This window comes from Salvelinus namaycush, unplaced genomic scaffold, assembly GCF_016432855.1.
Source record: "Salvelinus namaycush isolate Seneca unplaced genomic scaffold, SaNama_1.0 Scaffold363, whole genome shotgun sequence".
In the NCBI taxonomy this organism is placed as follows: Eukaryota; Metazoa; Chordata; class Actinopteri; order Salmoniformes; family Salmonidae; genus Salvelinus; species Salvelinus namaycush.
Window position 1 is genome coordinate 75,220 of NW_024060597.1, and position 26,543 is coordinate 101,762.

A 26,543-nucleotide genomic window follows, 5' to 3' on the forward strand; every position below is an offset into this window, starting at 1 on the left:
ACACACTTCCAGGCTGTGTAAGAGCTATTTGACCAAGAAGGAGAGTGATGGAGTGCTGCATCAGATGACCTGGCCTACTCAATCCCCCGACCTCAACCAAATTGAGATGGTTTGGGATGAGTTGGATTGCAGAGTGAAGGGAAAGCAGCATACAAGTTCTCAGCATATGTGGGAACTCCTTCACAACTATTGGAAAAGCATTCCAGGTGAAGCTGGTTGAGAGAAAGCCAAGAGTGTGCAAAGCTATAAAGGCAAAGGGTGGCTACTTTTAAAGAATCTAATATATATTTTGATTTGTTTAACACTTGTGGTTACTACATGATTCCATGTGTTTTTTAATAATTTTGATGTCTTCTCTATTATTCTACAATGTAGAAAATATTAAAAATAAAGAAAAACCCTTGAATGAGTAGGTGAGTCCTAACTTTTGACTGGTACTGTACATTAAATTCCCTGGCAACAGTTCCAGTGGACATTCCTGCAGTCAGCATGCCAATTGCCCGCTCCCTCAGAGATCTGTGGCATTGTTGTGTGACAAAACTGCACATTTTCGAGTGGCCTTTTATTATCCTCAGCACAAGGTGCACCTGTGTAATAATCAAGCTGTTCAATCAGCTTCTTGATATGCCACACCTGTCAGGAGGATGGATTATCTTGGCAAAGAATAAATGTTAACTAACAGGGATGTAAAAAATTCTGCAATCTTTTTTTATCAGCTCATTAAACATCCAACACTTTACATGTTGAGTTTATATTTTTGTTAATTGTATTAACTGTCAGTTTTAGGAACATCTACCCAAAATATTTCACCTTATTTTTTACTTTACCCAAAATATGACATCGGCGATAGTCAAAATTTTGAAAATCTGTGAACGTCTAAATAAGAAATTGGGCCATTTAAACATCATGTGTTGAACCCTTTCAACAACGGGGAGATGTTACTGATGTGCTTTGTGTCTTCGACGTAAAAACAAGTTTTGGATTATCACACAAAATTACCTATTTAGTTATTTTATGTTTAAGGAAGTTTGTAGGTCACATTCTGTATCATACAACTATGAAGGTTATATATTTAGAACCACCTGCTGATAGGAATCCAGCGATGTCTGTGTTAGTGTCATAGAACTGTCTAGTTTTTTGTGTTCTGACTTGTAAAACAGGATGAATAAAATAAGTAATGTAAACATATCAGTAATTACCAGGATGCTCTACAACATTTGTTTTAAAATCACACAAAGATTGTTAAAACTGGCCTCAGGTTATTGAGAGATCTGATTCAGGATTTACCCTCGTAGCATGTTTGTTTTATCATGTGGAGGTTTCATTCAGGTCTCTATTTTTTTTTTAACACTGTCTTTGGCAGGAGAAAGACCAGACTCAGAGGAACCAGAGCCAGGGACGTCCAAACCAGCAAGACGACACCAGTGCTCCCACTGTAGAAAGGGTTGTGACCGGTTATGGGACCTGAAACAACATGAGAGAATCCACACAGGGGAGAAGCCTTACCACTGCTCCCAGTGTGGAAGGAGTTTTAGCCATAAAGGAAACCTGAACCAACACGAGAGAACACACACCGGGGAGAAGCCTTACAGAGAAGCCTTATCACTGCTCCCAGTGCGGAAAGAGTTTCAACCTGCCGGGGGAGCTGAAATGGCATGAGAGAATACACACAGAGGAGAAGCCTTACCACTGCTCCCAGTGCAGAAAGAGTTTTAACGATTTAGGGAACCTGAAAAAACATGAGAGAACACACACAGGGGAGAAGCCTTACCACTGCTCCCAGTGTGGAAAGGGTTTCAGCCAGCCGGCGAAGCTGAAACGGCATGAGAGAATACACACAGGGGAGAAGCCTTACCACTGCTCCCAGTGTGGAAAGGGTTTCAGCCAGCCGTGGGAGCTGAAATGGCATGAGAGAATATACACAGGGGAGAAGCCTTACCACTGCTCCCAGTGTGGAAAGTGTTTCAACCAGCCTGCGGATCTGAAACGGCATGAGAGAATACACACAGGGGAGAAGCCTTATCACTGCTCCCAGTGTGGAAAGAGTTTTAACGATTTAGGGAACCTGAAAAAACATGAGAGAATACACAGGGGAGAAGCCTAACCACTGCTCCCAATGTGGAAAGTGTTTCAACCAGCCGGGGGAGCTGAAATGGCATGAGAGAATACACACAGGGGACTTGCTGTCTTATATTGTTGAATAATAATGATTACCTGTTTTTACCATATGAACTTGAATTGTACAAAGTATACTAAAACATATATTTGTATGTTTTTATTAGAAAACATGAATTGAATATGGAGTATGTCAGTTTGAATAGAGTAGGTCAGATTCCATGTGTTTAAATTGTCCTTTTTTAAACTCTGTGTTTGTGTTTATCTGGGTGTCTTTCCTCCAGCACTACAGATAATCAAGTGATATTTGGATGTGATGCATTTGTTCCGTCGTTTACATTTGCAATGTTGGCCCACTGATGATTTAATGAAATGAAAATGTTCACAGACTCTGTAATGCAAAATGTTAATTGTATGTGTCCACATATCTGAGTATGTGACTTGTGGTGGATGAATCAGAATTAGTTGGGTAACATAGATAATTAAGATGTCTTATCTGCATAATATGCTCATGTGATATACTTGTTATTAGAATGTATCCCTTCGGACTCTGGTGTTGGCAGTTGCACTTCTTCCCTCAGCTGGGGCTCAGTCACCTGGGTCCCAGAGAGGGGAGAGGTCAGGCTTGTCTTTCACATTTCCCTGGTGCTATGCAGAATATCAGGAAGGGAAGAGGACAGGAGGGAACATTGTCTTCATATGTGAATGTATCTGTTAAACTATGTGAAGGGATGGTGTGATTAATGGGGAACCAATTACTGGTTTCCACAATGTCTGTGCGCAAGTCACTCCCTCCTTTGGCATTGGGGGGAGGTGTATGGCAGTGTCTGGAACCATTGTATGTCCTCTCTGATGTTGCACTTATCCTGGGATAGTGTATGACCTAGAGCAGGGGTGTCAAACTCATTCCACGGAGGGCCGAGTGTCTGCGGGTTTTCGCTCCTCCCTTGTACTTGATTGATGAATTAACATCACTAATTAGTTAGGAACTCCCCACACCTGGTTGTCTAGGGCTTTATTGAAAGGAAAAACCAAAAACCTGCAGACACTCGGCCCTCCGTGGAATGAGTTTGACACCCCTGAGCTAGAGGCTCACTCCATTCAGTGAGTGTGTCCAGGAGTGGGGTCAAGAAGGGGTTTTACTTGAGATGGGAGTATCTAGAGTTGACAGTTGAGTTATGCCATTGGATGAGTTGGTGTTTTTGTGCTATGAAGTACCAGGAACGAGATTAGAACCTTGTTTTAGGGACCAAACTGAATGATAAATTATAGCGAATGCTATCTGGCTACGGGATACTCTTTTCTCATTATAAAGTCTCACTTTGTAAACTGTTCCTAATATCTGTGGTTTATGTCGACTAGGGGGTGGATCTTTGCCATAAAAGATCTCAGTAGCCATTGTGTTGCCACTCTCAACGGTTCATTAGAAATAGTGAATTGTTGAAAGTCATTGCAAAGATCTTATTATTAAAGATGTAGTTTAAGTATAACTCTGATTGGTGTGTGAAGTTTGTCTCTCCTCATTTGGTAATACAGAAATTAACCACCACAGACTAACCTTGTGAAACTGACCTATTATAATCTCCTGTTCCTGGGAGTATCATCCTGTGTTGCAAACCAGCTGCACCTGCGTCCTTGTATGAATAATATCCCACCCAGGAACAGGAAACTAAAAAGATATGTGCTCATCACCCAATGCTTCAGGAATTCAGACTGTCTACACTGTGCTGTGTAACTGTTATTCTCTCTGAGCTCAGAAATAAAGAATCTTGGTTTGACTTGGACTCCAGCAGATCCTTATTTTATAATATCCACCACAACTCTCCCACGGATTGCTGTTTATCATTGTCTCAATGAAGAGTTCTTTGTTTGACTTTCCTGGGGTCATTTACAAGTCTCCCACTGGTTGAATAAACGTTGTTTCCACGTCATTTCAACAAAACAAATACATGTGATGATGTTTGATTAATGTGAAAAACTGATTGGATTTGTAAAAAGCCATGAACATCAGGTATTTTTTTATTTTTCACCGAACTGGCAACCTAAATCCAATGACAGGTGACATTTTGTGTTGATTTCATGTTGAATTCACTTTAGTTGACGACTCAAAGAAATGTAAAGAGAAACTAGATATTGAACTGACGTCTGTGCCCAGTGGGCTGGTTTGAATACGCGGCAAGTGTTGAATCAATATCCACCTTAGTAGCTAAGTTTCCATGTAATTTGCGACAGATTTCCATGTGAATATTCTAAAATCTGCATGAAACAATAAACATATTTTCCCACCAGAAATGTTTGCATCAAACAGACTTATTGCGGATAAAAGGCTTTGCGTTATGACGTAGTGCACAAGAAGAATAACGTTTGCTGTTAAATTCCCATGTACCGAATGAAAAATACAAGTTAAATTGGTTTCCATCACATTTTCAACTCCACTGATGGTTTTAAAAACTTGCGTAAAATAGAAAACGTGCTCTTTTCCCGTGCACTGTAGCCAGCAGCTCACAGATACAGTGTTGGTAGGCTACCTATATGATGAGATTATTATGGATGAGAGCGATATTATTTTATTTGTGAAATGGTAACCAAGCATCGATCATCATGTCACCAGAAGAAGACCATCAAAATGTATTGGAAAGGAGCATCAAGCTCATCACATGCAGTTTCACCACCCTGTGAAGTTCATAACTTTTTTCATCTGTAGCCTAATAAACTACATGGGTTCCCAAGTCGTAGACGGAGGACCACACAACATATCGCGTGACTCCAAGTTAACTAAGATATGATCGTTATTAAATCAATATTTGCGCATAAAGGATTAATGCTGCCATTTCTCTTTTATACATTTTCACTGACACAAAAAGACCCCACCATGTCAAACGAAATAACAAATTGTCTGTCGGCATTTATAAAAGTGTACAGGCATATCCTGTTTCCATCAGCCCCGTCATTACTTTTGAAATGGTTGGATCAATATCCACCTTCATGATATGGATGAAGCCTGATTTGGAATGTCTAAGTAGTTCTGATGTCATAATACACCCCTCTGATAATCAAGTGATATTTGGAATGTCTGTGTAGTTCTATCTGATGTCATAATACATCCCTCTGACAATCAAGTGATATTTAGAATGTCTGAGTAGTTCTATCTGATGTCATAATACATCCCTCTGATAATCAAGTGATATTCACATGTGATGCATTTGCTCCATTGTTTACATTTAAGTTGGAGGCCCACTCTGATGATTTATGTCTTACATAGTGGGGCTTTAAAAGAATAGTATGGTGACATCTTAGTGTGGCTTGAAATGAATAGGATTATTAATGGGCTGATGGTTGGTGGTGCTACTATATAGGTAAGGTTGTCCAATATGAATGTTCAATACACACAATAGGTTGATCGGTAGCCAGTTAGCTAGCTGCTACAGTCCAATATGAATATTCAATACACACAATAGGTTGATCAGTAGCCAGTTAGCTAGCTGCTACAGTCCAATATGAATGTTTAATACACACACTAGGTTGATCAGTAGCCAGTTAGCTAGCTGCTACAGTCCAATATGAATGTTCAATACACAATAGGTTGATCGGTAGCCAGTTAGCTAGCTGCTACAGTCCAATATGAATGTTCAATACACAATAGGTTGATCAGTAGCCAGTAAGCTAGCTGCTACGTCTTTAGCCACGCAGCTAGCTAACACAACTCGCTATCAACAAAGTCAAAATGGACTCCAGGCCTGGTGGTGGCAGCAGTGCACTACAACCACTGCCACTACAAATGCAAATTAATTACTTAAAAATCATACAATGTGATTTTCTGGATTTTTGTTTTAGATTCCGTCTCTCACAGTTGAAGTGTACCTATGATAAAAAATGACAGACCTCTACATGCTTTGTAAGTAGGAAAACCTGCAAAATCGGCAGTGTATCAAATACTTGTTCTCCCCACTGTATATATATATATATTTAAATCAAATATTGAATTTGGGCTTTACTAATATTGCCCATAGAAATGCATTGATAAACACGTTTTAACTGGGAAAAAATACATATATATATATTTTAAGTAATAAGGTTTTGAAGTGTCTGTCCTATATCTAGGCGATATAAGAAAGCTCAGGTAATATTTTATATATTGTTTTACATATATTTAACCCCTTATTTTTGGGGCACAAAACTACCTCCGTACTTCCATGTGTGTGTATAGGTTACCTTCAAACGAGTTCCGATGAGCAACATAGAGAACACCGTTATGTTGGTGAGTCTCCCCTTTTCCATTTGATTTTGTAGCTCAAACGGTTTGGATGCTACAGACATTTTTTAGTGAGAAGACCTGATATTTGGGATGTCTTATGGTCTGACAAAAACCGCTGTAGCGACCACCTTCCACCTCACAGGCGGAAGGCCGACATTTGCAGATGTGATGGATTGAGACGCAGCCCATGCAACAAAACAGGTCTTTATCTTAAACTGATGGATTTGGATGGGGATTTTTTTTTTTACTATGTTACTTAGATTGACACAAAAGTGCTTCAATAGACTCTTAAGGATTAACATCACCAGTAGGCTAAGGCTATCACATCCTTATGATATACAGTATCTATTTTCATAAGAGTAACGTGACTGCATTAACATCACCAGTAGGCTAAGGCTATCACATCCTTATGATATACAGTATCTATTTTCATAAGAGTAACGTGACTGCAAGAGACAGGTCGGGAATGTCAGACTGTTTTACGGGACAAATCAACCTTTTTTTGTAAATTAGTGGCGTTTGAATTTGTTGATAAAATGCAGGACATGATTGTTTGGTTGTGCGGGGACTGTCCGGGACATGTGGTCACCCTAATTACCCGCCTCACTGACTCTCCCTTGGCCAGGTGAAACGACCTCTCTCTCAGAAGCACTTCTCTCCCTGCCTCTCGCTTCAGTAACTCAGCCACTCTTTTACCATCAGATGGTCCGTCAATCTGTAAGTCTCTGCTTTCTTCGCTTTTGATGTGCTGGTTTAGTTTTAGTTGTGTTCTGTGGGCTCCTGCCTGTGCTACTTGGTCTCGAGTTGTTAACAATGTTGGGCTCTCGCTTGCTACTTACTACTTACTGTGGTGGTTGGCTAGCTAGGCTAGCTAGGCTAGTTAGCTGGCTAGGCTAGCAGGTTTAAATAGCTAATGTTAGCTGGCTGGCTAACATAACTGCATGTAACATGATTTGATAACTGGTTAGGTGGCATTGTGTATTTACAAAACTTTGGTTTACTTTAATGTGGCTCAATTTGCTATTAAAGCTGTAAATTAGCGCTAGCTAGGTGTTGATAGCCACTGGCTGACTCATGCAGTGCTGAAGTAGGTAGGTCTGGTAGGGCTAACATTAGCAGGCTAGTTGCCTAGCAACCTTGCAAGCTTATCTGTAACCGTCAATTCATAAAGTATTTGCTTGTAAGTTGGCTGAAGATGTTATTGAAACCCCTAGTCATGAGTGCACACGATTTGGTTTAATTTGAAGTGATCTATTTGAAGATGTTTCTGTCAGAGTTTACATTAGGGAATAGGCTGGCTAGCCGGGTCCTCCATATTACTTCACAGCCTGTAAAAAAACATTCTGACATGACTTCGGCATTCTTTGGAATTCTGATCGGTTTTATGTACTCTAAAAATAGAAAAGAGAGGTGTAACTTTGCATTGGGACTTGTGATGCTATACTAATGCAGATCCATATGTTACATGTGGTTACATTTAGCTACCTCCACTTTAAGGGAGTTGTATGGCCACATTTAGATGTGAATAAATAACAGACAGAGAAAACAATTTATATTCTAACAGTATTTGGATCTTTCTTGAGCTCTGGTAATATTTCAGTCCCACTGACTGATTTTGATTATAAATTGAAATGTCCAGTATAATAAATTGAAATAAATATAAAATGAATTTAAACTTTATTATTACAAAATCATATTTTTTTAACTGACACCAAGAATTGTTTCATGTCCCCCAGGTGTTTCAATACATTTTTACTTGGGAAATTAATATTAAAATGTGCACATAATTTAATGCGAACATAAATTTGTGTTATTTTGTTGAGAAAGTATCTTTATCAAATAAATGCATGATTATTGATTAAATTTACACAATTTAGCTCTGTCCCTCAGTCTACATGTAACGGGTTGTAAATCTGTGACAGGGTTGAGTTATTTACTTTATTTATGAATATTGCATCTAAACAAATTAATAATTTAATATATTATACATTATATATTGTTTATATTCACTTATGAAACATGCTGTAACGTGTTCCATGTGAACAGAAAATATATTTTATGGCAGGTAGCCTGGTGGTAGGAGAGTTGGGCAAGGCTCTTCAGTTGTTCCTTTAAGTTGCTCTGGATCCTAAATTACTCAATGAGTATAGTGTATACATGTATATATTCTAAGAATCTTTGATTTAACGTTATTCCATTGAAACATCTAGGGAATGATGGCACCCACATCAGCAGCAGAACGACAAAGGCAGTGTCTAGCACGTCACAGTGCTGACCCAGTAAAAAGGGAACAGTACTTTGAGAGGGAGAGATGGAAAAGGAATGTTGATTCAGGGGAAAAAAGAAAAGATAATTGATTTATTAAGTGAGACAGACCAGCATCAGAAGCGTAAACAGTGGAGAACAGCATGCAAAAGAAGCAAGGAGAGGAAAGGAGCACTGAGGAACTTGACCACTAAGTCCACATCATGAACGTTGAAGAGAACGGCGGACAGGTTGGTGGCTAAGGGCCGTGATGTCAGCGATGCACAGGAGCTTTACAAGGCCTCCATCAGACAAACACGTCAGTGAAGCTGTTCTGTGTGAAGAGTGCCGATGTTGAACGTGCGATGGAGATGATGCCAAGACCCATAAAAGCAGTGCCCTCCACCATGAGAATACACCAGGTCATCACCATGGCTCCTGGTGAGCTGATGTTTGGGGATGTCAGTTGCCTTTGTTCAACAAAGAAGGACCTAAACTGTACATGCTTTAATAACACACAGCACTTCAGTTTCAGGCAGAAGGTCCTGGCTGCTCCAGAACAACCAGCCAATGAGGAAAATCCTTTTTTATCCAGGCATCATCCTCGGCACGGATGAAGTTAGTGTATAAGTGAAATATATACATCGCGAAGGACCAAACAGATTTTTCTGGAATTCTCGAGACGACTTCCACTAGTGTCAGTTTGATGAAGTCCTTGAGATGATTCCAGTCCTTGAGATGACCTCCCTACTCTACTACATTTGCACACACTGTACATAGATATTTCTATTGTGTTATTGACTGCACATTTGTTTATGTGTAACTCTGTGTTGTTGTTTTTGTCGCACTGCTTTGCTTTATATTGGCCAGGTCACAGTTGTAAATGAGAACTTGTTCTCAACTGGCCTACCTGGTTAAATAAAGGTGAAATAAAAAATACCTTCATGAGGTTCTATAGTAGCAAGGATCTGACACCTCCGGAGGGCTTGATGGCTCAATCCACCAGAGGTATGGCTACAACATAGGCATTGTTCAAAGGCATCTCTGTTCAAGAGATCTGTAATGCAGCATGTTGTGGTGATATACCTTCATGAGGTTCTTCATGAGATTTCTCTGTATTAAATTGCCCATAACTTTAACACTAGCAGAGATCCTGGAACTAATATACCCTTATTTAATGTATATGTTCAACAATATATATAAAAAAATCGAAACATTTATATTTTCTATATTTATATTTTCTATATTAATAAATTCATGTAAGAAATGTATGAATGAAATCAAAATACAAATCAAATCAAATTTTAAGTGACGACCTTACAGTGGAATGTTTACTTACAAGCCCTTAACCAACAATGCAGTTTTAAGAAAAATAAGTGTTAAGTATAAAATACAAATAAATAATATTAAAGAGCAGCAGTAAAATAACAGTAGCGAGGCTGTATACAGGTATTACTGGTACAGAGTCAATGTGGAGGCTATACACAGGGGGTACCGGTACAGAGTCAATGTGGAGGCTATATACAGGTATTACCGGGACAGAGTCAATGTGGAGGCTGTATACAGGATTACCGGTACAGTGTCAATGTGGAGGCTGTATACAGGAAGTACCGGGTGAGTCAAGGAAAAATACTACTCCTATTACAGAGCAAGTGGTAAAGCTTCATATGACACCCATTGTTGGAGGACTGTAGGATCTAATGATGAAACATGTAGCATCTCCACAGAGGAGCTCTGTCATGATTGTAGCAGGTTTACTAACGCGTTATATTAGCTGTGTTGACTATGACGTTACTTTAGCTAATATGGTGACAACGATGCTGTGTGTAGCAGTTATGAAATGGTTTGGTTTGGAAAGGTTTTTTCTCCTGGTCACCTACAGCTGATGTGTTGTGCACTGACGTCCACAAGCGAAGGGAAAAGGTGAGCGTATTGATGTGAGAGGAAATACAACGTGGCAGTTGTGAAAGTGAACTGTGTTTACGCGTCATCAGGGGTTAATTCATTCAGCCGATTCTGTTGACAAACGTTTCTTTAACGGAACAAAACTGGGATTAACATACCTGAATTTGTCTAATAGAATCTCTATTTCAGCTAGATGCAGGCAGGAGTGTGCAAGGCAGTATTGAATGTGTCTGTCCATGTGTCACTGTCTGTCACCTCAAATGTTTCTCTTGACCTGTGTGCACCTACATTCTAAACTTTCATTCATAGGCTAGGTTGTAGCAACCTTATGATGGGTATAGGGGAAATGTTAGTATCATGTAGTAGCCTAAACCTATTGCTGTTACATTGAACAGGGTGAATGGAATATGAATGACAGTCATCTAATATGCTGTAATAGAAATAAGGCCATGAATAAACAAATCGTCCTGCCTCATCTTAAACGGCACTGACCGCCACTGTTTGGATGGTGGAAAACCCAGCAACTTTGCAGTTCTTGACACAAACCGATGAGCCTGGCACGTACTACCATCCCCCGTTCAAAGACACTTAAATATGTTGTCTTCCCCATTCACCCTCTGAATGGCACACATGCACAATCCATGTCCCATGTCTCAAGGCTTAAAAATCCTTATTTGACCTGACTCCTCCCCTTCACCTACATTGATTGAAGTGGATTTAACTAGTGACATCAATAAGGGATCATAGCTTTAGCCTGGATTCACCTGGTCAGTCTAAGTCATGGAAGGAGCAGGTGTTCTTAATGTTTTGTAGACTCAGTGCATGGCACTACAGATATTCAAGTGCAATTTGCATGTGATGCATTTGCTCTATTGTTTACAGTATGATTTGTATCTTATAGAGCGTGACTTTAAGGGAAAAGTATGGTCACATCTAGATAAAAACGAATGTGATAAATGAACAGAGTATTAACACAAATGTGTATTAACACACTACCTATTCATATAAGTATTTATTCATCATCTACATATTCATATTTTAAGCTTCTACGTCTGTGTACAGGAACGTATTATTTGTAAGACGTAAGAGAAAATATATCAGTTTATTGTTAAATTATTATGACGTTCTTTCCAATACAAAAGTGTAGTAACTATTGTTTCCAAACTGCGTTACCCACTCCAGCCAGCAGATGGCGATATGCGTATTTCAGGTGATGCTTCTTGCGTGACGTATAATGGACTGGACGGGACGCTTCTTCAGGAACAACAACACGGCTACTCTTTCAACCACCTCGGTAGCTTGCTAGCCAACATAAAACAAGAAAGATTGACGCTTTAGACCATGTTATTGTACATTAGCTAATCTCAGTGTTTTAAACAAATTTCGGTTGACGTATCTACTGGTTAACTTTAACATAATGTGCTTGTTCAATTTGCAAACTTGTTAAAGATTGATACTGAGCCTAGCACTAGGCTAGTCGCTAATGCTATCAAACTAGCTAGCTAGCTAACGTCCCTGACCATGAGTTCACTAAACTACTCCTCCCTTGCTAATGAAGAGGAGGTCTGCTGTATGGAGAAAGAATCTTTCAGAATGAAAAAGGAGGAAGTGGAGGCTGTTATAGTGAAAGAAGAGAAAGAACCTTTTAGAGAGGAAGAGGATGCTATCTCAATAAAGGTGAAGGAGGAAGACGTTTTGGGAGTGAAAAAGGAGGAGACAGAAGATCCGATTTACACCAGTGAGTATTGTCTTAACAGGGACACAAACTATGCAGTTGTTGAACTAATGTGGGGTTTTTAAGGGGCATTCTACTGAAGTTCTACACTTGAATATGTTGTTCAGTACTGTAGGAATTGTAAAGGGTCGATCTGCCATTGGTTCATATATTTTTAGGACTTTTCAATTAGATGTATTGAATTCTCCATGTGGTCTATATTAAAGTTCCCCTCATCTAGTATAACAGTCTTTTAAAATTCAATATTGGTGCATATGTTCTACTTAAAATATCAAAGGGATGCAAAAGGAACCCATTTTGAGGAACGACCCTTTTACATTTGCATCACAAATATTTTTTTAGGAAATCAAGATGAAAGTGGTCATTTTAGGCCCTTTTTAGACATATTCATGCCTCTTGTAAGACTCTGTGATTGCAATAGAAGATCAATAGTTTACCATTTGTTTGATGTTCTCGTTCACACAGGAGAGAGACATGACTATTGTGGATCCTCTGGGGAGCCTCAACAACATCCTGATGCTGACGAGGCAGAGAAGAGTCTCTCCAGATCAGAACACCAGATGGTACAGCTTGGTCTGGTCTAGCATACAGCTTGCTCTATCTGGATCTGGGCTGGATTTCTGTAAATCACTTTATGACAACCGTTACATAAGCATCCATAATGATATGTGTCTGTGTCCCCTCTTTATGGATACCAGGACAACGCTAGCCCTTTCACCCTCCCGGAGTCCCCGTGTCGTACCTCTCCCGGTAGCTCCTTACTGATGGGTATGAAGAGGTTGTCTGTGTTGCTGGTGGACTGCAGGAAAACAACAGGGCTGAGTGGAACTGTGAGAGGAGGAGGAGAGAAGAAAGGATCAGATTTGACACATCAAAGTAAGTGCTGTAGTTTAGTTTGAACAAGTACAATAGATCTGCCCACTGGTATCTGTTACCAGGACAACCAGCAGAGTTCTGTTAGTTGACAGCAAGATAGACTGGTGGATATGGATGTTATGAATATCATAACACTGAAAAAGGATTCTGCCAATGAAAAGAGAGAAACCAATAGACCATATTAAACCTTGATGAAAGTTAGCTTTAGAGAGAAAGTTTCAAGATGATCTGATGTAAGGTGCTTGTTTTACAAAACCTTTTCCTAAAAACATTATGGATGTTACATTGCCTGTCCCAGTCAACCCCCCTATCTTTACAAGACTCTAGAACAGGCAAACTAAACTCCAGACACTTCAATGTGGTCTGTATTGCTTCATTAACATCTGATCTACACAACTTGTTAAAAAAAGGAAATACCTAGATTCTTCAAATATTATAGTCTTAAAGGAGGCCTGTAACATCTAATGATGAAACATTATGGAGTCTTAAAGGAGGACTGCAGCATCTAATGATGAAACATTATGGAGTCTTAAAGGAGGCCTGTAGCATCTAATGATGAAACATTATGGAGTCTTAAAGGAGACCTGTAGCACGTACAGATGAAACATTATGGAGTCTTAAAGGAGGACTGTAACACGTACAGATGAAACATTATGGAGTCTTAACTTCTCTAGGATCGTTCGGGACGTGAACGTCCCACCATGCCAACAGCCAGTGAAATTGCAGGGCGCGAAATTCAAAACAACAGAAATCTCAGAAAATTAAAATTCCTCAAACATACAAGTATTATACACCATTTTGAAGATACACTTCTCGTTAATCCAACCACAGTGTCCAATTTCAAAAAGGCTTTACGGCTAAAGCACAACATATCATTATGTTAGGACAGAGCCTAGTCACAGAAAGCATTCAGCCATTTTCCAACCAAAGAGAGGTGTCACAAAAAGCAGAAATAGAGATAAAATTAATCACTAACCTTTGACGATCTTCATCAGATGACACTCCCAGGACTCAATGTTACACAATACATGTATGTTTTGTTCGATAAAGTTCATATTTATATCCAAAAACCTCAGTTTACATTGGCGCCATGTTCAGAAATGCCTCCAAAACATCCAGAGAAATTGCAAAGCCACAAACAGAAATACTCATCATAAACTTTGATGAAAGATACATGTTTTACATAGAATTAAAGATAAACTTGTTCTTAATGCAACCGCTGTGTCAGATTTCAAAAAAGCTTTATGGCAAAAGCACAATATTCAATAATCTGAGTACAGCGTTCAGCCACCAAAGCAAGCCATACAGTTACCCTCCAAGTTGTGGAGTCAACAAAAGTCAGAAATAGCATTATAAATCTTCACTTCCCTTTGCTGATCTTTGTCGGAATGGACTCCCACTTCCACAAGAAATGTTTGTTTTGTTCTATTACGTCCATATTTATGTCCAAATACCTCCGTTTTGTTCACGCGTTTAGTTCACTATTCCAAAGGCACAATGCGCGAGCGCAAAATCCAGACAAAAAGTCAAAAGAGTTCCATTACAGTTCGTAGAAATATGTCAAACGATGTTTACAATCAATCCTTAGGGTCTTTTTATCTTAAATCTTCAATAGTATTCCAACCGGACAATAGCGTATTCATTACAGAGGAAAAAGAAGGAACGTCGCGCCCGCGTGACCGCGCAGTAAACGGCTCATTGGCCTCAGCCTAGTCCACTTCTAGAAACAGCTCTTATTCGACCCCCTTCCACAATATAAGCCTCAAACAACTTTCTAAAGACTGTTGACATCGACTGGAAGCCTTGGGAAGTGCAATCTGGCCCCATAGACACTGTGTATTTGATAGGCAATCAATTAAATGATATTACAAACCTCAGATTTCCCACTTCCTGATTTGTCTCAGGTTTTCGCCTGCCATATGAGTTCTGTTATACTCACAGACATTATTTTAACAGTTTTGGAAACTTTAGAGTGTTTTCTATCCAAATCTACTACTTATATGCATATCCTAGTTTCTGGTCCTGAGTAGCAGGGAGTTTAATTTGGGCACGCTTTTCATCCAAAATTCCGAATGCTGCCCCCTAACCTAGTGAAGTTAATACGTTTGAGCCAATCAGTTGTTTTGTGACAAGGTAGGGGTGGTATACAGAAGATATCCCTATTTGGTAAAAGACCAAGTCCATATTATGTCAAGAACAGCTCAAATAAGCAAAGAGAAACAACAGTCCATCATTACCTTAAGGACCACCACAGGAATGACCCAGAGTTACTTCTGATGAAGAGGATAAGTTCATGACAGTTACCAGCCTCAGAAATAGCAGCCCAAATACAGTTGAAGTCAGAAGTTTACATACACCTTAGCCAATTACATTTAAGCTCTGTTTTTCACAATTCCTGACATTTAATCCTAGTAAAAATTCCCTTTCTTAGGTCAGTTCAGATCACCACTTTATTTTAAGAATGTGAAATGTCAGAATAATAGTTGAGAGAATGATTGATTTCAGCTTTTATTTCTTTCATCACATCCCAGTGGGTCAGAAGTTTATACACTCAATTAGGAGGCCCATTCCTCCTGACAGAGCTGGTGTAACTGAGTCAGGTTTGTAGGCCTCCTTGCTCTCACATGCTTTTTCAGTTCTGCCCACACATTTTCTATAGGATTGAGGTCATGGCTTTGTGATGGCCACTCCAATACCTTGACTTTGTTGTCCTTAAGCCATTTTGCCCCAACTTTGGAAGTATGCTTGGGGTCATTGTCCATTTGGAAGATCCATTTGCGACCAAGCTTTAACTTCCTGACTGATGTCTTGAGATGTTGCTTCAATATATTCACATACTTTTAATTCCTCATAATGCCATCTTTTTTGTGATTTGCACCAGTCCCTCCTGCAGCAAAGCACCCCCACAACATGATGCTGCCACCTCGATGCTTCACGGTTGGGATGGTGTTCTTTGGCTTTCAATTCTCCCCCTTTTTACTCCAAACATAACGATGATCATTATGGACAAACAGTTCTATTTTTGTTTCATCAGACCAGAGGACATTTCTCCAAAAAGTACAGTCTTTGTCCCCATGTGCAGTTGCAAACCGTAGTCTAGCTTTTTTATGGCGGTTTTGGAGCTGTGGCTTCTTCCTTCCTTGCTGAGCGGCCTTTCAGATTATGTTGATATAGGACTCGTTTTACTGTGGATATAGATACTTTTGTACCTGTTTCCTCCAGCATCTTCACAAGGTCCTTTGCTGTTGTTCTGGGATTGATTTTCACTTTTCGCACCAAAGTACGTTCATCTCTAGGAGACATAACGCGTCTCCTTCCTGAGCGGTATGACGGCTGCGTGGTCCCATGGTGTTTATACTTGCGTACTATTGTTTGTACAGATGAACGTGGTATCTTCAAGCATTTGGAAATTGCTCCCAAGGATGAGCCAGACTTATGGAGGTCTACAATTTTCTGAGGTCTTGGCTGATTTCTTTTGATTTTCCCATGATGTCAAGCAAAGAGGCACTGAGTTTGAAGGTAGGCCTTGAAATACATCCACAGGTACACCTCCAATTGACTCAAATTATATCAATTAGCCCATCTGAAGCTTAGCCCATCTGAAGACATGACATCATTTTCTGGAATTTTCCAAGCTGTGTAAAGGCACAGTCAACTTAGTGTATGTAAACTTCTGACCCACTAGAATTGTGATAGTGAAATAATCTGTCTGTAAACAATTGTTGGGAAAATTACTTGTGTCATGCACAAAGTAGATGTCCTAACCGACTTGCCTAAACTATAGTTTTGATATGAGAATTTTGTTATCAATGTTCATAAACTTCAATTAATCTACTCGGTCTGCAACCCAGCGTTTGTAAGGTTCTGGTTTAAGTGAAACAGACAGAATTCCCAGCTTACAATAGTCAAATGTTTATTCACTAGAGCACTCTGCCGTTGAATTATACAAAGACATCCATTTTATACCATGCTCCTTACTTACGCACACACATGCACACAAACATTAGGTGAGTTATCTTCTTCTCCAGAGTTCTCACCACTGTATATCACTACCCAGCCGACAGTTCCATTCCCCCGAGTTTAGGGAAACCTTGAGAGGTACTCCCTGTCCTATTATACATTTCTCAGAGTTGTAGCCGGGTCGAGTCAAACACAGTTTAATTGTGCTCAGTATTTTCTTAGGCACACACATTTCTCCCCCTTCCAGGCCTCCTTTGATCCCTGTTGGATTTACGTTTAATACTTTAATTATTCCTCATACCTGCTACATAAACTATAATCCCTAATAGTTAGGTTTTTGGGTAGAATTATTTAACCATTATCTTTAAACATATAAATTATTTTATCAAGTTTGTTAACAAGAAATTTGTGGAGTGGTTGATACACTTAGGTTGGAGTCATTAAAACTAGTTTATGTAAGCTCCGGTATCTGAGAAATATTTGATTCAATATTTCCACGACAATGGTCATAAGTTTACCATCTGTTTGATGTTCTCATTAACACAGGAGAGAGACACGACTATTGTGGATCCTCTGGGGAGCCTCAACAACATCCTGATGCTGACGAGGCAGAGAAGAGTCTCTCCAGATCAGAACACCAGATGGTACAGCTTGGTCTGGTCTAGCATACAGCTTGCTCCGTCTGGGTCTGGGCTGTGTTTCTGTAAAACATTTCATGACAACAGTGGCATCAGCATCCATAATGATATGTGTCTGTGTCCCCTCTTTATGGTTACAAGGACAACGCTAGCCCTTCCTCCCTCCCGGAGTCCCCGTGTCGTGCATCTCCCGGTAGCGCCTTACTGCTGGGTATGAAGAGGTTGTCTGTGCTGCTGGTGGACTGCAGGAAAACAACGGTGCTGAGTGGAACTGTGAGAGGAGGAGGAGAGAAGAAAGGATCAGATTTGACACATCAAAGTAAGTGCTGTAGTTTAGTTTGAACAAATACAATATATCTGCCCACTGGTATCTGTTACCAGGACAACCAGCAGAGTTCTGTTAGTTGACAGGAAGATAGACTGGTGGATATGGATGTTATGAATATCATAACACTGAAAAAGGATTCTGCCAATGAAAAGAGAAACCAATTGACCACATAAAACCTTGATGAAAGTTAGCTTTAGAGAGAACGTTTCAAGATGATCCGATATAACCTGCATGTTTTCCAGAAACCTTCCCTAAATACATTATGGATGTTACATTGCCTGTCCCAGTCAATCCCCTATCTTTACAAGACTCTAGAAGACGCAGACAAAACTCCAGACACTTCAATGTGGTCTGTATTGCGTCATTAACATCTGATCTACAGAACTGTGTTAAACATGCAAATGTACAGTTGTAGTCGGAAGTTTACATACACCTTAGCCAAATACATTTAAACTCATTTTTTCACATTTCCTGACATTTAATCCTAGTAAAAATTCCCTGTCTTAGGTTAGTTAGGATCACCACTTTATTTTAAGAATGTGAAATGACAGAATAATAGAGATTTATTTCAGCTTTTATTTCTTTCATCACATTCCCAGTGGGTCAGGAGTTTACATACACTCAATTCGTATTTGGTAGCATTGCCTTTAAATTGTTTAACCTTTGTCAAACGTTTCAGGAAGCCCCTTCCACAAGCTTCCCACAATAAGTTGGGTAAATTTTGTCCCATTCCTCCTGGCAGAGCTGGTGTAACCTTGCTCGCACACGCTTTTTCAGTTCTGCCCACATATTTTCTATAGGATTGAGGTCAGGGCTTTGTGATGGCCACTCCAATACCTTGACTTTGTTGTCGTTAAGCCATTTTGTCACAACTTTGGAAGCATGCTTGGGGTCATTGTTCATTTGGAAGACCCATTTACGACCAAGCTTTAACTTCCTGACTGATGTCTTGAGATGCTGCTTCAATATATCCACATAATTTTCCTCCCTCATGATGCCATCTATTTTGTGAAGTGCACCAGTCCCTCCTTGTCATGAGAATTTTCAATCCCAATGATAATAACTAATAATCAATAAACTTTGACTAATCCCCGAGGTTTGTAAGACCATAGGTTTAATAATGATTAGGCAAGGACTTGTACAATTTATTCACGAGAACGTTCTGCAGTTCATATACAAAGACATTCCTTTTATACCATTCTTCTCACTTACACATGCACACTAACATTAGGAGAGCTGTCTTCTTCTCCAGAATTCTCACCACAGTTTATCACTACCCAGCTGACAGTAACATTCCCCCCCCAGATAAGGGAAACCTGGAGTGGTAATCCCTGTCCTATCGTACTTTCTCAGAGTTATAGCCGGGTCAGTTCAAACACAGTTTAATTGTCCTTTGTGCTTTCTTTAGGCATACACACACACATTCCTCTCTCTCCCCAATCCAACCTAGTTGGACTTCTGGATAATATTTTTATTATTCCTTATATATCCTAACCTATACTCCCTTATAGTTAAGTTTCCGGGTTTAATTATTTAATCATTATCTTTAACCTTTTAATTCTTTTATCACTCCTGCAGCAAAGCACCCCCACAACATGATGCTGCCACCCCCGTGCTTCACGGTTGGGATGGTGTTCTCCGGCTTTCAATTCTCCCCCTTTTTCCTCCAAACATAACAATGGTCATTATGGCCAAACAGTTCTATTTTTGTTTCATCAGACCAGAGGACATTTCTCCAAAAAGTACGATCTTTGTCCCCATGTGCAGTTGCAAACCGGAATCTGGCTTTTTTATGGCGGTTTTGGAGCAGTGGTTTCTTCCTTGCTGAGCAGCCTTTCAGGTTATGTCGAAATAGGACTTGTTTTACTGTGGATGTAGATACTTTTGTATCTGTTTCCTCCTGCATCTCCACACGGTCCTTTGCTGCTGTTCTGGGATTGATTTGCACTTTTCGCACGTACGCGGCCATCCTGAGCAGTATGACGGCCGCGTGGTCCCATGGTGTTTATTCTTGCATACTATTGTTTGTACAGATGAACGTGGTACCTTCAGGCATTTGGAAATTGCTCCCAAGGATGAACCAGACTTGTGGAGGTCTACAATTTTGTTTCTGATGTCTTGGCTAATTTATTTTGATTTTTCCATGTTGTCAAGCAAAGAGGCACTGAGTTTGCAGGTAGGCCTTTGAAACATACAGTGAATTTTAAGTGAAATAAGAAATTTGTGGAGTGGTTGAAAAACTAGTTTTAAAGACTCCAACATAAGTGTATGTAAACTTCAGACATCAACTGTATGTATATATTTTTAAACAAGCTTTGTAAGCCTTTTCTAAAAGCTGTGAAATTAATTAAATGAAGAAAAACATTTGTGAGACTTGTGCTCCGTCGACAAAATTAATTCCATTTTCTACTTTAACAGGTCAAATGAACTCCAACATATAGACTTTACAGAACATTGTTTCATTTGGAAATGACTCAGTTTTTTTGTTCATGTAGCTGACATCAGTGTGCTGCTTACAGTTTAGCTTCCTCCTCTGACCCCATGCTTGGCTCAAACTAGTGATCCTCTGCTTCTCAACACATGTGACCGCTCTACTTGACAATGAACCTATTGAGCTATACAAAAGGTACCAGTTGGATAGCTCCATCTGTGACGTTTCAAGCTAGCTGTGGAGTGAGTTTACGGCACGTTCTCACCTCCGTCACACATGTTCAGGTTGACTTTCCCACGGAATCGACCACATACACTACCAGTCAAAAGTCAGGACACAACTACTCATTCAAGGGTTTTTCTTTATTTTTACTATTTTCTACATTGTAGAATAATAGTGAAGACATCCAAACTATGAAATAACACTTATGGAATCATAGAGTAACCAAAAAAGTGTTAAACAATATCCCACACCGGTCAGGTAAATGGATTATCTTTGCAAAGGAGAATTTTTTGCTTTTTTACTTATTTATACTTATTTTATGTTTAAGGAAGTGTGTAGGTCGCATTCTGTATCATACAACTATGAAGGTTATATACACTGCTCAAAAAAATAAAGGGAACACTTAAACAACACAATGTAACTCCAAGTCAATCACACTTCTGTGAAATCAAACTGTCCACTTAGGAAACAACACTGATTGACAATACATTTCACATGCTGTTGTGCAAATGGAATAGACAAAAGGTGGAAATTATAGGCAATTAGCAAGACACCCCCAATAAAGGAGTGGTTCTGCAGGTGGTGACCACAGACCACCTTTTTTACTTATTTACTTATTTCAGGTTTTAAGGAAGTGTGTAGGTCGCATTCTGTATCATACAACTATGAAGGTTACATATTTACAACCACCTGCTCGATAGGAATCCAGCGATGTCTGTCTTGAGTGTCATAGAACTGTCTAGTGTTTTGTGTTCTAACTTATAAAACAGAAATAAACATAAGTAATGTAAACATATCAGTAATTACCAGGATGCTCTACAACATTTGTTTTGAAATCACACAAAGATTGTTTTAAATTATGAAACGTTTGAAAGCTGGCCTCAGGTTATTGAGGGATCTGATTTGGTTTAATCCTCATAGCAAGGCAGTTTTATCATGTGGAGATTTCATTCTGGTCTGTCTTAAAATAAACACTGTCTTTGGCAGGAGGAAAACCAAACTTGGATGACCCAAAGACGTCCAAACCAGCAAGTCGACACCTCTGCTCCCAGTGTGGCAAGTGTTTTAACCGGTTAGGGGCCCTGAAACGACATGAGAGAATACACACAGGGGAGAAGCCTTACCACTGCTCCCAATGTGGAAAGAGTTTTAGTCACTTTGGAAACATGAAAGTTCACGAGCGAATACACACAGGGGAGAAGCCTTACCACTGCTCCCAGTGTGGCAAGAGTTTTAGTCACTTTGATACCATGAAACGACATGAGAGAATACACACAGGGGAGAAGCCTTACCACTGCTCCCAATGTGGAAATAGTTTTAGTCACTTTGGAAACATGAAAGTTCACGAGCGAATACACACAGGGGAGAAGCCTTACCACTGCTCCCAGTGTGGCAAGAGTTTTAGTCACTTTGAAACCATGAAAGCTCACGAGCGAATACACACAGGGGAGAAGCCTTACCACTGCTACCGGTGTGGGAAGTGTTTTAACTGTTTAGGGGCCCTGAAACAACATGAGATAATACACACAGGGGAGAAGCTTTACCACTGCTCCCAGTGTGAAAAAAGTTTTAGACGGAAAAGCTACTTGGAAACACATGAGAGAATACACACAGGGGAGAAGCCTTACAAATGCTCAGACTGTGGGAAGACATATTACTCATCACAGTCACTTAAAAGACATGTGAGAATCCACACATGAGAGAATACTTACTTCTAGTGTGAATATTGATATTTTACATCAAATTGACTTACAATTCATCAGAGAACATACACATTGCTCTAATTGTCTTTTGTTGTTGATTGAGAATGTGTTTACTTGTTTGTACCATATGAAATTAAATGGTACAAAGTATACTCAAACATATATTTTTATGTTATTATTAGAAAACATGAGGTGAATATATATAGTAGATCAGATTCCATGTGTTTAAATTGTCCTTTTTAAAACTCTGTGTGTGTGTTTATCTGGGTGTGTCATTCCTCCAGTACTACAGATAATACAGTGATATTTGGATGTGATGCATTTGTTCCATTGTTTACATTTGCATTGTTGGTCCACTGATGATTTAATGAAATTAAAATGTTCACAGACTCTGTAATGCAAAATGTTAATTGTATGTGTCCACATATCTGAGTATGTGACTAACCTTGTGAAACTGTTCTATTATAATCTCCTGTTCCTGGGAGTATCATCCTGTGTTGCAAACCAGCTGCACCTGTGTCCTTGAATAAATACCAGCTGCACCTGTGTATGAATAAAGTCCCGCCCAGGAACAGGAAACTAAAAAGGTTTGTGCTCATCACCCAATGCTTCAGGAATTCAGACTGTCTACACTGCGCTGTGTAACTGTTATTCTCTCTGAGCTCAGAAATAAAGAATCTGGTTTGACTTGGACTCCAGCAGATCCTTATTTTGTAATATCCACCACAACTCTCCCACGGATTGCTGTTTATCATTGTCTCAATGAAGAGTTCTTCGTTTTACTTTCCTGGGGTCATTTACAAGCCTCCCACTGGTTGAATAAACTTTGTTTCCACGTCATTTCAACAAAACAAATCTATGTGATGATGTTTGATTAATGTGGAAAACTGATTCGATATGTAAAAAGCCATGAACATCAGGTATTTTTTATTTTTCACCGAACTGGCAACCTAAATCCAATGACTGGTGACATTTTGTGTTGATTTCATGTTGAATTCACTTTAGTTGACGACTCAGAGAAATGTAAAGAGAAACTAGACGTTCAACACGTCTGTGCCCAGTGGGCTGGTTTGAATACGTGGTGTTGGATCAATATCCACCTTAGTAGCTAAGTTTCCATGCAATTTGCGCCAGATTTCCATGTGAATATTCTCAAATCTGCATAAAACTATATACACATTTTCCCACCAGAAATGTTTGCATCAAACAGACTTATTGTGGATAAAAGGCTTTGAGTTATGACGTAGTGCACAAGAAGAATAACGTTTCCTGTTAAATTCCCATGTATCGAATGAAAAATACAAGTTAAATTGGTTTCCATCACATTTTCAACTCCACTGATGGTTTTAAAAACTTGCGTAAAATAGAAAACGTGTTCTTGTACCGTGCACTGTAGCCTGCAGCACACAGATACAGTGTTGGTAGGCTACCTACATGATGAGATTATTATGGATAAGAGAGATATTATTTTATTTGTCAAATGGTAACCAAGCATCGATCATCATGTCACCAGAGTAAGACCATCAAAATGTATTGGAAAGGAGCATCAAGCTCATCACATGCAGTTTCACCACCCTGTGAAGTTCATAACTTATTTCATCTGTAGCCTAATAAACTGCATGGGTTCCCAAGTCGTAGAGGGAGGACCACATGTAACGGATGTGAAATGGCTAGCTAGTTAGCGGGTACGCGCTACTAGCATTTCAATCAGTTACGTCACTTGCTCTGAAACCTAGAAGTAGTGTTGCCCCTTGCTCTGCAAAGGCCGCGGCTTTTGTGGAGCGATGGGTAACGACGCTTCGTGGGTGACTGTTGTTGATGTGTGCAGAAGGTCCCTGGTCCGCGCCCGTGTCGGGGCGAGGGGACGGTTTAAAGTTATACTGTTACACATACAACATATCGCGTTGACTCCAAGTTAACTAAGATATGATCGTTATTAAATCAATATTTGCGCATAAAGGATTAATGCTGCCATTTCTCGTTTATACATTTTCACTGACACAAAAAGACCCCACCATGTCAAACGAACTAACAAATCGTCTGTCGGCATTTATAAAAGTGTACAGGCATATCCTGTTTCCATCAGCCCGGTCATTACTTTTGAAATGGTTGGATCAATATCCACCTTCATGATATGGATGAAGCCTGATTTGGAATGTCAGAGTAGTTCTGATGTCATAATACATCCCTCTGATAATCAAGTGATATTCACATGTGATGCATGTGCTCCATTGTTTACATTTAAGTTGGAGGCCCACTCTGATTATTTATGTCTTACATAGTGGGGCTTCAAAAGAATAGTATGGTGACATCTTAGTGTGGCTTGAAATTAATAGGAATATTAATGGGCTGATGGTTGGTGGTGCTACTATATAGGTAAGGTTGTCCAATATGAATGTTCAATACACACACTAGGTTGATCGGTAGCCAGTTAGCTAGCTGCTACGTCTTTAGCCGCACAGCTAGCTAACACAGCTCGCTATCAACAAAGTCAAAATGGACTCCAGGCCTGGTGGTGGCAGCAGTGCACTACAACCACTGTTTACCGGAGCTTCCAGAATGAATTTTTTTTGGGCTATATAAAGAGGGCACGACAAAACCTATTCCCCCTCAGGAGACTGAAAAGGTTTGGCATGGGTCCTCAGATCACAACGCAGGGCCAGACGGATTACCAGGACGTGTACTCCGAGCATGCGCTGACCAACTGGCAAGTGTCTTCACTAACATGTTCAACTTCTCCCTGTCTGAGTCTGTAATACCAACATGTTTCAAGCAGACCACCATAGTCCCTGTGCCCAAAGAACATCAAGGTAACCTACCTAAATGACTACCGACCCATAGCACTCACGTATGTAGCCACGAAGTGCTTTGAAAGGCTGGTCATCTCTGTGGAGATGGGAGAACCTTCCAGAAGGACAACCACCTCTGCAGCACTCTGCCAGTCTGGCCTTTATGGTAGAGTGGCCAGACAGAAGCCACTCCTTAGGAAAAGGCATCATGACAGTCCACTTAGAGTTTGCCAAAAGGCAACCAAAAGATTCTCAGACCATGAGAAACAAGATTCTCTGGTCTGATGAAATCAAGATTGAACAATGGCCTGAATGCCAAGCGTGACGTCTGGAGGAAACCTGGCACCCTCCCTACGGTGAAGCATGGTGGTTGCAGAATCATGCTGTGAGGATGTTTTTCAGTGGCAGGGACTGGGAGGCTAGTCACAATTGAGGCAAAGATGAACAGAGAAAAGTACAGAGAGATCCTTGATGAAAACCTGCTCCAGAGATCTCAGGACCTCAGACTGGAGTGGTATAAAAAATATATGTGTTTAAAAATATACAGTACCAGTCAAAAGTTTGGACACACCTACTCATTCCAGAGATTTTCATTAGTTTTACTATTTTCTGCGTTGTAGAATAATAGTGAAGACATCAAAACTATGAAATAACATATATGGAATCATGTAGTAACCAAAAAAGTGTTAAACACATCTAAATATATTTTATGTTTGAGATTCTTCAAAGTAGCCACCCTTTGCCTTGATGACAGCTTTGCACACTCTTGGCAATGTAGAAAAAAGTTAAAATAAAGAAAAACCCTGCAATGAGTAGGTGTGTCCAAACTTTTGACTGGTGCTATATATATAAACATATATATATATATATATATATATATATATATATATATTTAAATCAAATATTGAATTTGGGCTTTACTAATATTGCCCATAGAAATGCATTGATAAACACGTTTTAACTGGGAAAAAATACATATATATATATTTTAAGTAATAAGGTTTTGAAGTGTCTGTCCTGTATCTAGGCGATATAAGAAAGCTCAGGTAATATTTTATATATTGTTTTACATATATTTAACCCCTTATTTTGGGGGGCACAAAACTACCTCCGTACTTCCATGTGTGTGTATAGGTTACCTTCAAACGAGTTCCGATGAGCAACATAGAGAACACCGTTATGTTGGTGAGTCTCCCCTTTTCCATTTTATTTTGTAGCTCAAACGGTTTGGATGCTGCAGACATTTTTTCGTGAGAAGACCCGATATTTGGGATGTCTTATGGTCTGACAAAAACCGCTGTAGCGACCACCTTCCACCTCACAGGCGGAAGGCCGACATTTG

The 26,543-nt window shown here is 39.7% G+C and overlaps 1 pseudogene; it reads left to right on the forward strand.

Annotated features, from left to right (window-relative positions):
* Positions 1–22,684, forward strand: part of LOC120040563 — an 88,916-nt pseudogene extending 66,232 nt beyond the window's left edge.
* Positions 22,685–26,543: the final 3,859 nt, after the last annotated feature.